At 45.2% G+C, this 13,981-nt stretch overlaps 1 protein-coding gene and 1 non-coding gene across 7 annotated transcripts in view; one reads left to right on the top strand and one right to left on the bottom strand.

The window, feature by feature from the left end:
* TECPR2 (tectonin beta-propeller repeat containing 2) overlaps nt 1-13,981 on the top strand; it is a 108,203-nt gene that overhangs the window by 16,767 nt on the left and 77,455 nt on the right. Inside the window, exon 2 of one of the 6 annotated variants that reach the window (XM_047080046.1) lies at nt 12,000-12,301. The exons of 4 other annotated variants lie outside the window; for them this stretch is intronic. The gene's annotated coding sequence lies outside the window, so the exon portion shown is untranslated. Of the gene's footprint in view, nt 1-11,999; nt 12,302-13,289; nt 13,462-13,981 lie in introns of those variants that run through there. One more of the 6 variants, XM_047080047.1, reaches the window with a different exon arrangement.
* Nucleotides 8,095-8,170, bottom strand: TRNAE-CUC (transfer RNA glutamic acid (anticodon CUC)). Its single transcript has one exon. It is a non-coding gene; the product is annotated as a tRNA-Glu (tRNA).

The following is a 13,981-nucleotide window of genomic DNA, read 5'->3' as shown; positions in this document are numbered from 1 at the left end:
GCTGGCTTTCTCTGACGGAGGGATCAGAAAAAAATGTATTTTACTGGGGCCAAAATCTAAACTTGACAGCCCCAAGTATCCAAAACATTTTTCAAGCACCCATTTGGTATAGAATACAAACCCGTAATTGTGGAAAATCACAAAGGAAGTGCAAAATAAAAATTCCGTTTTGGAAAGAACACGGAATTTGGAATCAGAATACTGGGGTGGGAAAAGAAAGCTAAATATCTGTCTGTAAAACATACGGGAAAAGGTCTGCAGGAGCACTCCTGACTCTCCATCATGATTCTCTAAATCTCTGTGGGGCCTGAGAATGGGGTAGGCTAAGGGAGGGGGTGTGAAGAAGTATCTTTTTGTTTTCTTTAAATGCGGTGGAATCATTCGAATTTTTTGGTAAGAAGAATGTTTTCCTATTTCCTTGTTTTGGGTTTGTTTTTTTTTTTTTTAAGTGTTTTTGAAGTTTATTTTCGACAGAGAGAGTGAGCGAGGGACGGGCAGAGAGAGGGGGAGAGAGAGAATCCCGAGTAGGCTGTGCGCTGTCAGCACGGAGCCCAATGCGGGGCTCTACCTCACAAACCGTGAGAGCACGACCTGAGCCAAAATCAAGAGTTGGACGCTCAACTGACCGAGCCACCCAGGCGCCCCCGTATTTATTTGCATCAACACAACAACACAAAGCTCTGTTTTGAGTGTTGGCTGTCGGTTATTAGCTACGTGATCCTAGAGATGGATTAACTGTTTTGTTGTTCTGGTCATTTTTGTCTTCAGAGCTGGCTAGGTCTTAGAATAATTTGGCACGATTCCCATGTTTTTCAAATAAAGAAATGGTAAGATTCCCGCTCCACGCCACACAGCTGGTCGCCTGACCATTATGCTCACTTCCTATGAGAGAAGACAGGGCCTCCACAAAGGTCTGGATTTGGAAGACAGTGGAAACCAGATTCAGAGTCTCTGGAATTTCCAAGTGAAAATTGAGAGACGCATCAACTAGTTTCATTTAGGGGAAATCTAAGATTCTATAGGAAGGTAAATAAAAATAAAAGTTGGTCTACCCTCTCATGAACCCACGTATGGCATGGATGAAAGATGATGTTTTTAAATGAAGTTCTGTTTCTAAAGAAGGAAAGCAGACCTTATATGTGCTAAATACAGCCTGTCGTGTGTTTTCAAGAATAATACTTTTGGAAACCTTTTTTCCTACACGAGTTAGTGGGAGAGGGCAGATGGAGACACAAGAAGTTCTTCTAGCTCGTGCCAAAAGCACAAGAAACTGTGAGGAGCTAATAACGAGTATAAAAATGTTACAAACTTGTTAAATATACGGGTGTGAAATACGTAAGAACAGACCGGAACGATAAGTTGACCTGAGCTTCTGATTTTCTCTTTGGAAAGTAATTGTATAACCTCTCTTCTTAGCATTCGGTGAATGGCGGAAATTCCACGGATTCGCCCCCAGAGCAGTCTCTGCACTACCTGGTTCTCGCTTCTGCAGCTTGTCTGCACTTGGGTCTCCAGGAGTTCATTCAATAAGTACCCAGTGCGGGGACACCTGGGTGGCTCCGTCGGTTGAGTGTCCGACTTCGGCTCAGGTCATGATCTCGCAGTGTGTGAGTTCGAGTCCTGCATCAGGCTCTGTGCTGACAGCTCGGAGCCTGGAGCCTGCTTTGGATTCTTTGTCTCCCTCTCTCTCTCTCTGCACTGCCCCACCCCACACACACTCTCTTTCTCCTTCAAAAATAAATAAACATTAAAAAAGAAAAAAGTACCCAGTGCTCACCGTGTGCTAGGCCCGCTTGAGGTCCTGGAGAGGCACAGAACAGGGCAGGCAAGGCCCCTGCCCTCAGGGGACTCGGAGTCTAGTGGGGAGCCAGAGCCGCCAACACACAGACGAACAAGAAGGGGGTCTGAGGGGAGAATAAAGCAGAGGAGGGGGTGAGGAGCTGCAGCGCGGGGCGTTGCAATTTTAAATAGGAAGTTCAGGGAAGGGCTCGCTGAGCGGTGACAACTGAATGGAGACCTAAAGACAGTGAGCAGCATGATGGACGTGCTGTTACAGCGGGGGCAGAATATTCCCAGTGGAAGGAAGGAGAGGCCTGAGCATGGGAACATGTCTGTGATGTTTTCCAGTCAGGAAACTCATGCTTCAGAATGTTATGAATGTTTCCTTGACTTTTACCAAGTATGTGTGTGTGTGTGTGTGTGTGTGTGTGTGTGTGTGTGTGTGTATTTTTTTTTTTTTTTAAGTTTACTCATTTATTTCAACAGAGAGAGTGCATGCACGTGAGAGAAAACAGGGTAGGGGCAGAAGGAGAGGGAGAGAGGATCTTAGGCAGACTCCATGCCCCGCACAGAGCCCGACTTGGGACTCGATCCCACAGACCTTGAGATCATGACCTGAGCTGAAATCAAGAGTTGGATGCTTAACTGACTAATTAGGATCCTATGATCTAAATTCTGGCATGTCAGTAGCATTGCGGTATAGGGTTTCACTGGTATCCTCAGCATGGATTGCTTCAACTCATTAACTAATGGTAATTTAAAATTGTATTTGCAATTGTAATGACTCAAGAAGAGTCAAGATACTAATGGCAAAAGAACAAGATGGGAGGGGTTGCTCTACTGGGTTAGCAAGGCTTATAAACCTTCAGTAATTAAGCTGATTGTGGTTGTTAGCACAAGAATAGATAAAGAGATCAGATCAAAAAGAATAGAACAGAGAACCCAGAAAATTCATACATATATGATCGCTTGAGGTTTTGCAAAGATGCTGTTACAAGGTTGTTCTACTAAATGGTGTGGGACATTTGGATATGAGTATTTGGGGGAAAGTGAAACTGGATCCCTACCTCACTTCAGATGTTTATTTTGTCTCAACACTTTAAAGGTATTATGGGGCGCCTGGGTGGCGCAGTCGGTTAAGCGTCCGACTTCAGCCAGGTCACGATCTCGCGGTCCGGGAGTTCGAGCCCCGCGTCGGGCTCTGTGCTGACTGCTCAGAGCCTGGAGCCTGTTTCCGATTCTGTGTCTCCCTCTCTCTCTGCCCCTCCCCCGTTCATGCTCTGTCTCTCTCTGTCCCAAAAATAAATAAAACGTTGAAAAAAAAAATTAAAAAAAAAAATAAAGGTTTTATATCATCATCTCCACTGCTGGGACTCCTGCTGGCCGTCGAATTGTTTTCCTTTGTAGGTAATCTGCCTTCTGTCTCTAAGATTTCTCTAGTGGTGGTGTCCCGGGCCCTAGGGACTTCCTTCAAGTCCAGTGGATGTTCCCTACTCCAATTTGCCCTATGGAATTAAGGAAATTATTCCAGAAAAGGGGATGCTTTGATTTAACTTTTGGATCATCAAATAGTTATGTAAATATTTAAACTTTAAACTGTGGTTCTGTGTTAGTAAAAGAAGGATAAAAGTGAAACAATTCTTTTGAATTTGATGAATATCTTACTAGAGTCTTCTTAAATGTTTCTAGGTATTTTCGATCTATTATTTGATATGCTAGCAGTTTCTCCTAAAGGTTAAGCTTTGGCATATCGAGAGACACTCATGAAGAAAGCCTTGTCACATTTCACAGCTCCCGTGAGCTCACTCGCAAAGAACACTTCCCCTTCGTACAGTTTTGTCCTGTGTATGAAGGGAAAACCGCCTGCCAAGGAGCCTGAGGAGGTTGGTGGAATGCTACCCTGGTGGTGAAGTGTTTGTTCAGAAAATCATCACTGGCTTCTTTCAAATCAGTCTCTTCTTAAAATTTTTTTAGCGCTAGATTTCCATTTTGAGGGGGGTTAAGTTGCCTCAAGGCAACAAGAAGTGCTCCTGGGAAGTTGGAAAGGAGGGAAATGTAAGAGTCAGCATACGATAGATGAGCCCTGAAATGGACAGAGTCTCCTTAAAGAGACAGAAGAGTGACTCCCAGGCCAGAATAAGACTGAACTGTCCCTACATCAAAAGAAAAAAGGAGAGGGGCGCCTGGGTGGCGCAGTCGGTTAAACGTCCGACTTCAGCCAGGTCACGATCTCGCGGTCCGTGAGTTCGAGCCCCGCGTCGGGCTCTGGGCTGATGGCTCAGAGGCTGGAGCCTGTTTCCGATTCTGTGTCTCCCTCTCTCTCTGCCCCTCCCCCGTTCATGCTCTGTCTCTCTCTGTCCCAAAAATAAATAAAACGTTGAAAAAAAAAATTAAAAAAAAAAATAAAGGTTTTATATCATCATCTCCACTGCTGGGACTCCTGCTGGCCGTCGAATTGTTTTCCTTTGTAGGTAATCTGCCTTCTGTCTCTAAGATTTCTCTAGTGGTGGTGTCCCGGGCCCTAGGGACTTCCTTCAAGTCCAGTGGATGTTCCCTACTCCAATTTGCCCTATGGAATTAAGGAAATTATTCCAGAAAAGGGGATGCTTTGATTTAACTTTTGGATCATCAAATAGTTATGTAAATATTTAAACTTTAAACTGTGGTTCTGTGTTAGTAAAAGAAGGATAAAAGTGAAACAATTCTTTTGAATTTGATGAATATCTTACTAGAGTCTTCTTAAATGTTTCTAGGTATTTTCGATCTATTATTTGATATGCTAGCAGTTTCTCCTAAAGGTTAAGCTTTGGCATATCGAGAGACACTCATGAAGAAAGCCTTGTCACATTTCACAGCTCCCGTGAGCTCACTCGCAAAGAACACTTCCCCTTCGTACAGTTTTGTCCTGTGTATGAAGGGAAAACCGCCTGCCAAGGAGCCTGAGGAGGTTGGTGGAATGCTACCCTGGTGGTGAAGTGTTTGTTCAGAAAATCATCACTGGCTTCTTTCAAATCAGTCTCTTCTTAAAATTTTTTTAGCGCTAGATTTCCATTTTGAGGGGGGTTAAGTTGCCTCAAGGCAACAAGAAGTGCTCCTGGGAAGTTGGAAAGGAGGGAAATGTAAGAGTCAGCATACGATAGATGAGCCCTGAAATGGACAGAGTCTCCTTAAAGAGACAGAAGAGTGACTCCCAGGCCAGAATAAGACTGAACTGTCCCTACATCAAAAGAAAAAAGGAGAGGGGCGCCTGGGTGGCGCAGTCGGTTAAACGTCCGACTTCAGCCAGGTCACGATCTCGCGGTCCGTGAGTTCGAGCCCCGCGTCGGGCTCTGGGCTGATGGCTCAGAGGCTGGAGCCTGTTTCCGATTCTGTGTCTCCCTCTCTCTCTGCCCCTCCCCCGTTCATGCTCTGTCTCTCTCTGTCCCAAAAATAAATAAACGTTGAAAGAAAAAAAAATTTAAAAAAAAAAAAAAAAAAAGAAAAAAGGAGGGGTACCTGAGTGGCTCAGTCGCTTAAGCGTCCGACTTTGACCCAGGTTAGCCCCGCATTGGGCTCTGTGCTGTCAGCACGGAGCCCGTTTCAGGTCCTCTGCCCCCTCCCCCCCCGCCCCTCCTCTGCTCATCCTCTCTCTCTCAAAATAAATAAACTTAAAAAAAAGAGACGAAAAGAGGATGTGACGGCAGGAAGAGAGCGTATAGTCTGCCGGGTAACTTGGGAAAAATCGGGCCGAATTACCCGTGCAGCTGGGAGTCCCTTTGAGAGCTGAGACCCCCTTGGCATGGCCGGCCCTAACACTTACCGTGGCTTGCTCAGAAATTGCTCCCTGCTAGCCAAGCAGCTTTTGACTAAGACTTGCTGCCCATGCGCATCAGCCAGTGGGGAAGAATGTACAGGTCCTACGTACGTGAGCATTCTGGTTTGTGTGACCGTTAGTTCTTTATAAAGTAATAAACTGGCTTTTTGGCTTAAACTTTAACTTCTTGTGCATGAGATGCCCACAAGGCAACCACCCTGGGCACTGAACACAATAGGACACTGAAAAAACTGAGTTTCTGAGTCAGGAAGGTTGAGGGCCAGAACCTCCACGTGCTGGCTCACCAGTCTGAGTCTGTGTTGGGCACGTGTGTGCACCGTAATGCATAAGGGCACGTGCACATGTGATGAAGCTGTGAAAAGCAAGGGGATAAATTCCCATTCCAGGATAGTGGTTTTGGTAGCATGAGGGTATGCAGGTAGGGAGAAGGGCCCAGAGGGCTTCAAAGGTGCCCTCGACGTTCCCTTTTCCAGGCTGGGTCGGGACTCCGTGGACGTTCATTTTATGACCATCTAAGCAGTTGTCTACAGTCATGTCGTATGTAGTCTTGTATATGTGAACGTATTTCATCATTGTAGAAATGGAAACGAGAGACTCCCATGCCACGAGGCACTTGGGATTCAGCCAACTGGCATCGTGAAGGCAGCAATCTTGTCCGCCCCGTCCCTCATACCCGTCGGAGCTGACCATGTCCTTCCCGTGGCCCCCCCCCCCCCCCGTACCTGTGTGTCAGTGACAGTAATGCTTGGTTCCTGTATGTGTTGATGGGTCTTGTCCTTTTCCTGGACCGTGAGAGCCTCTGAAAGGGACACGTTGTTCGTGTCCACACGACAAGCACAGTGAAGCCATCAGTAAACACGATTGCTTAATCTTCAGCGTGCATCTCATTGTAAATCAGCAATGCATTTATTTATTTTTTAATGTTTATTTCGAGAGAGAGAGAGACAGAGCGTGAGTGGGGGAGGGGCAGAGAGAGAGGGGGAGACACAGAATCCGAAGCAGACTCCAGGCTCTGAGCTGTCAGCACAGAGCCTGATGTGGGGCTCGAACTCACAAACTGCAAGATCATGACCCCAGCCGAAGCTGGACGCTTAACCGACTGAGCCACGCAGGCGCCCCAGTAAAGATCCCATTTTTAAATAATATCTTAAATGAAGGATTGGCTTTATGAAATAGAAATACTGTTTAAAAAGATGGATGGTGGCTTTGTGCCTTCCGTTTTCTAAAACAGGTTTTGTGTATCCTGATCCAGTCGTAAAAAATAAGCCTCGAATATTTTCTCCACCTGTGTCTTTTTATTCTGTGTGGCACTTGGTGATAGCCTCATCTCAATTACCCTCTCTCCCTGCGGGGGTGTATGGAACTGGGGAGCCCTGAGCCTGCCGCTGTGCCCACCCAGAGCCACGCTTCCCACTGGCGCTCCCGGCCTGTGACTGGGTGCAGCTGGGACACAAGGCACACCTACGCCCACGAAGCTGGTGACTCCTGACAAGTGACTCTGGCTTGGGGGTTCCTGATGGCAAGGCCACAACTTTCTAGAACTGCACTGCGGTTGGAGATTAGCCTGTGCAACTCCCCTTCCTTCCCTTGTCTCCATCTCGGGTCGCAGACCTGCACTGTGAGTTGACAGTTCTCCCCGCCTCTTCCGGCTGGGTTTGCCCAGATAGATGTCGCGCGTGTCTGCTTCCACTGGCTGGTCCTGCTTTTTGGTAGACTCGTGCTAACGCAACGGTGTGGTTCGGTCTTCCGGGCCTTCGATAGCCTGCTTCTGTCAGTTACCATGACGGGAGGGTTGAATCCATCCACAGAAATAGTGCATTTGTCTTTCTGTCCGTTTCTGCTTCACGTATTTTTAAAAATTGTGGTAAAACATACAGAACATAAAATTTATCATTTTTCCATTTTTAAGTGTATATAGTTCAGTGGTATTCAATATAGTCAGGTTGTTGTGTTGTTTCGTGCATTTTAAAGCTCTATTGTTTGGTACTTATACATTTAGGATTGTTGTCTACTTATTGAATAGATCCTTTTATCACTATGTAGTATCTCTTTTTTATCTCTGGTGATATTCCTTGTCTACTTGGGTGGTGGTATAGCCTCTCCTGCTTGCTTACAATCAGAGTTTGCCTGGTATATCTTTTTCCATTCTTACCTTTAGTTTATCTGTGCCTTTATAACTAGAGTGCATTTCTTGAAGATAACGTGAAGTCAGGCCTTACTTTTTTATTCAGTTTAACAATCTCTAGTTTCTTTTAAGTTTATTTATTTTGAGAGAGAGAGAGAGAGAGAGAGAGTGCGTACACAAGTAGGGGAGTGGCAGAGAGGGGGGGTGGGGAGAGGGAGAGAGAATCCCAAGCAGGCTCTGCGCTTACAGTGCAGATGTGAGGCTCAAACTCATGAACTTCGAGATCATGACCCGAGCTGAAGCCAGATGTTTAACCAACTAAGCCACGCAGGCGCCCCTGCTTTTTTTTTTTTTTTTTCTTTTTAAGTAATCTTTATGCCCAGCGTGAGGATTGAACTCACGACCCTGAGATTGAGAGTCGCAAGCCCTACCGACTGAGCCAGCCAGATGGCCTGATAATTGGCATATTTAGGCCATTTATATTGAATGTAATTATTGATATGGTTGGGTTTAAGTCAGTTTCCCGGCCTGACAGCTACTGACACCTTGGTCTGGGGTGCTCTCCTGGGTATTGTAGGTGTTTACCAGCATCCCTGCTTTCTGCCTACCAGATGGCGTTTGTATCACCTCCAATTGCAGCAACCTCCAGAAACTGTCACATGTCCCATGGACAGGCTGGGGGACAGACTTGTCCCCAGTTGAGAGCCATCAGTTAGGTCTGCCATCTTGGTAATTGTGTTCTGCTTATCCCACCTGTTCTTTATTATCTTGTTTTGTTTATTTTCTCTTCCTGCTGTCTTTCAGACTATTTTTTCATATTTCTATTTTATGTCCACTATGGCTTGTTAGGCCCTCCCGCTTTTCTTTCTTAGCAGTTTTTCTAGGATTTACAACATGTGTCCTTTAACTTCTCTCCGTCTACCCTCAAGTAATGTAACATCACTTCACAAATAACATAAGAACTATTCAACAGTTTATTTTACTTGCAGATTTTGTGTTGCCGACATATGGAAATAGAATTGATTAATGTGTATTTTACTTCCATCATATTTTATAGGTTTCTTAGGGTTTTCTACACAGGTGATCACTTCTGCCTGTGCAGGAAGCATTTTACTTCATTTTTGCCAATGTGTATGCCTTTGCTTTTTTTTTTTTTTTTTTTTACTTGAGTGACTGCACTGGCTGGGACCTCCAGTACAATGTCCACAGTAAGAATGGACATCTTTGCCTTGGCGTGTACATGCATTAGCTGTAGATTCCTCATAGATGCTTTTTGTTTCTACTTAATTCTGTTCCTAGTTTTCTGAGAGTTTTTTAGTCATGAATGAGTATGGAAGTTTGTCATATTTTTTCTGAATCTGTTGAGATGATAACATGATTTTCTTCTTTATTCTATTAATATGGCATATTATATGTATTGAGTTTGATTGTTAATCCAAATGTGTATTACTTCTGTAAACCCCACTGTGTAATGATGTATTATCCTTTTTAAAATCTTGCTATCTTCCTTTTGGTAATATTTTATTACGGTTTTTTTTTTTTGTATCTATATTCATGAGGGATATTAGCCTATAAGGTTTTGTTTTGTTTTGTTTTGTTTTTGGCCTTTAGTTTTCTTACCATGTCTCTGGCCTTTCTCATCTAAACGTAAATGTCTCGTACTCTTGATTTTTTGCTTGTCTGAATGTCTCTGTGTCTCTAAGTTGTTTAAACAGATCTCTATTCAAAGCTAACAGTTTTTCTATCTTAGCACTTTGAAGATGATCTTCCATTGTCTTCTGGTCTCCATTGTTTCTGTTGAGAAGTTTTGTTTTTTTTAAAGAATTTTCTTTTTTTTTTTGAGAGTGAGCATGCACGTGCATGCACGTGTGCAGGGGAGGGGCAGGACGAGAGGGAGAAGGAGGATCTTAAGCAGGCTGCATGCACAGCATGGAGCCCAATGAGGGGCTCCATCTCACCACCAGGAGACCATGACCTGAACCAAAACCGAGAGTCAGACGCTTAACCAACTGAACCACCCAGGTGCCCCTAAACATTTGATTTTCAAGCACTCTCTACACCCGACATGGGGCTTGAACTCACAACCCCAAAATCGAGAGTCACACACTCTACCAACTGAGCCAGCCAGGCGCCCCGAGAAGTTTGGTTTTTAATAATTACTCATATCTGGTCATGTGCCCTTTTTTCTGACATATTAATATCTTCTCGGCATCTGAGGTTTTAGCGTTTCACTACACAGTGTGTATATGTGGATTTCTTTCTGTTAAACTTTTTCAAGGCTTGTGCTCCTGAGGACACAGGTCTTTCATCAATTCTGGGTAACTTTTAGCCCTTATCTCTGAAGACGTTGCCTTCTGTTATCGTCTTTTCTTCTGGCATCCCAATTAGATGGATCTTTGGATTCTGTCCCCTAGGACTCTGCCCTTTCACGTTTCTTATCTTTTCCTCTCTCTACGTGGCACAGATCTGTCATCTAGTTCAATAATTTTCTTTCAGCTCTGACTAATCTGCTATTTAATCACCCATTAAGATTTTAAATTCTTTTGACTCTTTCATTTCTATTTCCGATAGTAGGTTACTATTATGTTTTAAATTCTGTATATATTTCTTTAAAATGTTAAGCATATTTCTTTTATGCTCTGGGTCTCTTCGATCTAAATGCTGTACTTGAGTGGAGGCAGAGGGTTGTACAATTCTGTTATTGTGTTAAAAAATTATTTTTTTCATGTTTATTTACTTTTGAGAGAAAGAGAGAGAGAGAGAGAGCACAGGGGAGGGGCAGAGAGAGAGAGAGGGAGACCCAGAATCCGAAGCAGGCTCCAGGCTCCAAGGTGTCAGCACAGAGCCCAACATGGGGCTCAAACTCACACACTGTGAGACCATGACCTGAGCCGAAGTCAGATGCTTAACCGACTGAGCCACCCAGGAGTCCCTGGTTGATTGTTCTTCATGGGGCTTTTTTCCCATGGTGGTTTCTAATTAGAAGCTCTGTGACTGGTCCTAATACGTGTGAATCTGAGGGACCTGGGTCGAGACTGTGTCCCACAGATGGGGTTTAGACTCCCTCTGCCAGGCCTCTTGGTGTGCTGCTAACATAGATGCACTTCAGGTCAACTGCCTGGCATGGAGCTCTTTTTGAGTGGAAACAGAAGATAAATTCAAACTCAGATGCTGAATAGGGCAGGCTGGTGGTGACAGATTCTTGGGGAACATTCTTCTCTTTTATTCACTCTAGCCAATGTCTGAGAGAAGACAGAGTTCCTTGTCAGCTCCATTTGCCAGCAAATTGATTTTTCCCTAGTTTACACTTTGATGGTTAGGCCTTCAGGGGGTCTTCAGGGGCTTTTGCAGGGGATGGTTCCAGTTCCCACCCCATCTGGCCTGAAGCCTTGTCCGCGTTAGCCCTGTTCAGCTCAGGAAACCAAGGCTCTTGGTGTTGGGCAGACAGTTCTGAGGCAGCCCGTAGCTTCAGGGCTGCCTTCTGTTCTGGTTTGACAGTATTCTTATCGGCTTTGGCCTCTGTTGATTTTTACTTCCTAGAGATCAGCTATGCATTTAAAAGGGTGTTTTGTGGGGCGCCTGGGTGGCTCAGTCGGTTAAGCGTCCGACTTCAGCTCAGGTCACGATCTCACGGTCTGTGGGTTCGAGCCCCGCGTCGGGCTCTGGGCTGATGGCTCAGAGCCTGGAGCCTGCTTCTGATTCTGTGTCTCCCTCTCTCTCTGCCCCTCCCCTGTTCATGCTCTGTCTCTCTCTGTCTCAAAAATAAACGTTAAAAAAAAAAAATTTAAAAGGGTGTTTTGTGTATCTTACTCAGCATTTCTAGATGTTTGGAGAGGAACGTTTTTCAGAATAGCTACACTCATACTATACAAAGTTGAAGCCTCGTATTTTGTTTCTATCTAAAGTATAGCTAAGTATTGATATTCTGATTCTTGCGATGTTTTGGTTCTTAAGAACTGTAACACTTACTAATGATCATATTAAATAGCGTTAAATCACAATGTTAGTTTATTAAAAAGCATGTGTACATGCATCGCACATAGATACTCAGGCTTCCAGCCCATCTGAATGATGATTTTTATTTTGAAACCACTCATTCAGAAAAATTACACCACCGCTTTGTGCTATGACACGGCAAGATCTCCAATAAGGGATCTTGATTGCTGATGTGGTGGCAGTTCTAATAATTACGAATTCGCAGGACAGTATTCTCTTCACCAGCCTGCTGCCATGTCAACACTGTCCACGTCTAAAGCATGTTCTGGCACTGTCTTTCCTCAGAGCAGCGCCAGTGGATTCTGCTCACGGCATCAGCACTCGTGTTTTCCACGCCGCAGATGATAAAGTCCCCTTATTTCCCTTCTTCTCCACAAGCCTGCCAAGCCTCCCGAGCCTCCCATCTGCGGGGCCTGCGGATTCCCACTCAGCGCAGAGAGCAGCGAGGCAGGGCCTCCGGTCACACTTAGGCGTGAATCCCAACTCTTGACTCCTCCGGTGCTGTGTCCTTACACAAACCACTTAACCTTTGTCAAACGAAGAAAACCACAGCACCTGCCCTCACGGATGCGTGAGGAATCAAGGAGGTAATGCACGTGAAGCGCTTACCGGGTCGCCTGGCTCAGAATGCTCAGTAAGGGAGAGCCGCTGTGCTGTTCTCCTTGTTGCTGTCATCATGGCAAACAGGTCTTAACAGAGTCTTCTTTCTCCATCAGGGTTTACTGCCTTCCTGCCCGTTCAGCTTGCCACTTCTCTCCACGAGGCACATATGACCTCCGGCCCGAACTATAGCAAAAGGCCCCCGGCTGGTCTCGCCGCCTGGTCGCACTTCCTCCTCCTTCTGTGCTACACCCGATCAGGGTTATCAGAAACACTTCTGACCATACACTGGCAAAGTCAGGAATCTTCCTGGGCTCCCCTTTGCCTTCCTATAGCTTAAGATCCAAAGCCCTTCCCCTACATCACGATCTCATCAGATATATTTAGAGCCCCTGAGAATACCCTGAAAGCTATAAAGTACCAGATGAAAGCGAGCGCAGTCATCACCACCCCCACTGGCTGTAGGCGGCTTTTCATGTGCCCGGCTCATTGCCACAGCTCAGCTTTAAGAGGGCGGGACTGCGACCTACTTCAGTTTATGTTACCATAGCAGCTGACTCCGTACCCTGAATGTGGAGGGTATACCTCCACATTTGATAGATTGAATACCATGTAAATTACTGCATCCAAATATAGGGATCAAAGTGTTTTATTGGAGCTCTTGCCGTATATCTTAGCGGGGTCAAATGGTTGCGTGAGTTTTCTGAATGAGTGGTTTCACTCAGTGGGCCTGGAAGCCTTGAGTATCTGTGTGCAGTGCTTGTACGTGTGCTTTTTTTGTTGTTATTTATTTGGGGGAGAGAGAGAGAGGGAGACACAGAATCCAAAGCAGGCTCCAGGCTCCGAGCTGTCAGCACAGAGCCCAATGCAGGGCTCGAACTCCCAAACTGTGAGATCATGACCTGAACTGAAGTCAGACGCTTAACCGACTGAGCCACCCAGGCGCCCCTTGTACATGTGCTTTTAAGTATAGCAATGTATTAAGTTTGAGTTAGCGTTACTTAATTTGATTATTGATCTAAGAACAAATTTCAGACGCATCGCCTCCTGGATCCGTGCTGCAAGCCTGTGCTGCAGGCAGACCGGCAACTGCAGTGACTGAATGACTTGTCCATGTTAAGAGAAGAAAGCAGAGCTTGGATCTGGGGTAGATAAGCTCTTCTTACTCCAGATTCCTGTTCTGGGCAGGAAACAGCTCTCCAAGCCCCTGGTACTCTCTTGATCAGTACTTAGAATATTCACACTCAATTGATCAGCATTTCCTTCATTAGAAATGTAGTTTTTTAATTTGTCATTTCAAAGATTAAAAACCTAGAGGGGCACCTGGGTGGCTCAGTTATTTAAGTGTCCAACTCTGGCTCAGGTCATGATCTCATGGTACGTGGAGTTCAAGTCTCACATCGGGCCCACAGCTGTCAGCAAAGAGCCTGCTTGGGATTCTCGTTCTCTTTCTCTCTCTGCCCCTCCCCTGCTCTTGCTTTTTTTTTTTTTTTTTCCTCTCTCTCAAAATAAATAAACTTAAAAAGTAATAAAGATCTAGAAACAAAAAGGAGGGTTAAACAGATGTCATTGTTTTTCTGAGTTGTATACACTTTCAATCAGGACTTTGTATAGGCTGCAGCCTGATGAAGCTTCCGCCTCCTTCCGCCTTCACGGGTAATGTTGGC

Source organism: Lynx rufus, unplaced genomic scaffold (genome assembly GCF_022079265.1).
Source record: "Lynx rufus isolate CCGP_SWC_20201006 ecotype Redwood Valley unplaced genomic scaffold, mLynRuf1.p SCAF_17, whole genome shotgun sequence".
Taxonomy (NCBI): domain Eukaryota; kingdom Metazoa; phylum Chordata; class Mammalia; order Carnivora; family Felidae; genus Lynx; species Lynx rufus.
This window is presented reverse-complemented; position numbering and strand designations above follow the sequence as displayed.